Source organism: Hemiscyllium ocellatum, unplaced genomic scaffold (assembly GCF_020745735.1).
Source record: "Hemiscyllium ocellatum isolate sHemOce1 unplaced genomic scaffold, sHemOce1.pat.X.cur. scaffold_336_pat_ctg1, whole genome shotgun sequence".
NCBI lineage: Eukaryota > Metazoa > Chordata > Chondrichthyes > Orectolobiformes > Hemiscylliidae > Hemiscyllium > Hemiscyllium ocellatum.
In genome coordinates, this window is record NW_026868397.1 from 630,782 (window position 1) to 633,577 (window position 2,796).

The window sequence follows — 2,796 nt, forward strand, 5'->3', positions numbered from 1 at the left end:
GAAATAAATAACTGAGGAGGCCTTTAGGTTTTATTAAAACGGTGATAACAATGGAAGGGCAGTGGCCAGCTCTCCCAGACCAGGGTTTCTCATTTTGTTTTTGGCTGCAGCATTCAGAAGCTGTTGGATATCCCAGCAGGGTTCGAACTTTCAATACATGATCCCCAGCTGCTTTTCTCTCTGAGATGGTTGTTGATGTTGATTTTTCCTGGATCAAAAAACTGCATGTAAGAATCTGTATTTGAATTGATCTTTGTGCCAAGCAGTGTATACCAAGAAGGTACGGTATCTATTGTTTGTGTAAGTGTACCAACATATAAGCTCTCCCAAAATTTTCTTTGATTGTATTTTAACTGAATCATTTGAATAGATTATACTTGGCGTAATGTCGAGCGTTTTGACCAGTCACAACATATCTGGAAAATACACTTCACATCTCTCTTTAAAATAAGGAATGGTTTGGGTCTAAGTGGCCTTCTTAAAATATTTTTTCGGGGATCTGGTCTGGTCCACAATATTTGTAGCTGAGGGGTTTCTGACTGACTCCTGTTGTTGAAAAGTTAGTGGAGTTGCTGGGGATGGTCTGCTGGAGGTTTTGCTCTGAGCTGCCTCAGACATTCAGTGAGACCGGAGGATTTGGTGACCTAACTTTGGATAAAGCATGGCGACTATGGTAACAGCATCTGGGTGTGTAACATGAACACCAAATGGAACAGAGACTGCAGACAGGGGAAGCTCTGAAACCACGGAGTGAGTGTGTGTAGGGAAAGGAATCTGCTGTATCCACCCCGGGTTTTCCAGGAGCAGCTTCCCAAGTTACGCTTAACCCAGGAACAGAGTGTTGAACAAGGAGCTGGTCACAGAGCGGTGTCACCTTCTTCAACACAACCTGCAGCTTCACACCAGGGAGAAGACGGTGCTGTCGGTGGCTATTAGGGTCAGGGTTTCATTCAGCTTCTGTGATCTGAAACTTTCCAGGCCGGAGTCGGTGACAGCTGCATCATCTCCCAGCATCTCAACATCAATGTCACCATTCGGTGATGGAGGATGTATATGGTGGATGAGGTCAATAAATTCCCTCTCCCTCAGCGGGAAGCTGCCAGGTGTATCTTTATTTTCCCAGTATAGTGGGATTCCTGAAGATGTACATGGTATCTGCAGAGTAGCCAATAAATGGGGAGAGGTAGAGGAACTGAAGGAGCTCTTACTCTATTAATGTTACAGTGTGTCCATGCACAGTACGTCATGTTGGTGAATACCCCTGTCCTGAAAGCAGCCATAGTTCCTCCATTCAGAAGCAGGCAGCCATTCCCATCGTCTACGGGTCTCCATGTAGAAAGGAATAATTATATCTTGAATAAAGGCCATCCCCTTACTACACGTTTCAAAACACCATCCACAACCACCAACCAACCATATCAAAATATTCTATGTCAATGGAGAGCAATGTGGTCACTTGGAGCGTCAATGAGCAGACGATCAGGGAAGGAGCAAAACCTTCCATGTCTGAACGGGTCTCTGTGAACTCCCCAGTACCCAGTATCACTAAGTCCTGTAATCCCTCTCCATTTCAGTAACATTCTGCCTTCCATTATTCCTGTTAATGAAATTACAGGTTATATTATGTTGTATTGCTCCTTCCAAATTATTATCCATTGCCTTGAACTTTCTGTATCTATTTGCAGACACTCCACCCTTTCTTGATAATTTAATCTCTTGCTTATCCAAGCGACATCACCAAACTCAGTATCTGGATATCTATTCCAACCTCCTGATCATTGCTGTAGATTGTAAATAGTTGAGGTCCCCGCACTGGTCACTGTGTGACTCCACTGGTGACGTTCTGACAAACTGATTAAGACTGATTTATCCAGACAGCCTGCTTCCTGTTTGATAGACAGTCCTCCCTCTATACTGTGTAACACGGTCGAAAGGCTGAGTGTGGACAAGGAGCATCAGTCAGGAATCCAACCCCTCGAACCAGCTCCGCCATTGAATACAATCATGGCTGATGTTATCGCAGCCTCTGTTCCACTTTCCTGATAACTCTCCATCCTAAGGCACCTTATTTGCAGGAATCAGTTGAGGGAACTATCCCTGAGCTTCTTCCAATATAACAATACACTTTCTTCATTGAGTAGAAAAAATCATTACACACTACTCCAATGTGATCTCACTGAGATCCCGTACAGAGGCAGCAAAAACATTACCAGGCTGCTGAAAGGTTCCCATCCAGTTTAGAGCAGTCTCAGCTCTCTAGGGTAATACACAGCATTGTTTAAAATCATTGTCCTTCTCTACTTCACATGCATAACGGGAGAAAATCTCACAATAATGCTTGAGAAGAGCATGAATAACTTGGCGAGATGACCTCTAATATTAATTCTGTTTAGAATATGACCATAGGGTAGGTCTCAGAGTACTGGAGAACGATTAATACGATTCCACTTCAAAGTAATCATGATTTGGAATGCCGGTGTTGGACTGGGGTGTCCAAAGTTAAAAATCACACAACACCAGGTTATAGTCCAACAGGTTTAATTGGAAGCACACTAGCTTTCGGAGTGCCGCACCTTCTTCAGGTGATTGTGGAGGACAAAATTCTAAGTCACAGAATTCATAGCAAAAAATTACAGTATGATGTAACTGAAACTACACATTGAAAATGACCTTGATTGTCTTTTGAGTCTTTCATCCTTCGAATAACATGATAGTTTAGCTTCTTCCGTGTGTAAATCAAAAACTTTTTTTGAAAAGTTGCATTCTCAGGTTAACTGAAACAATTGGGTTAGTTAC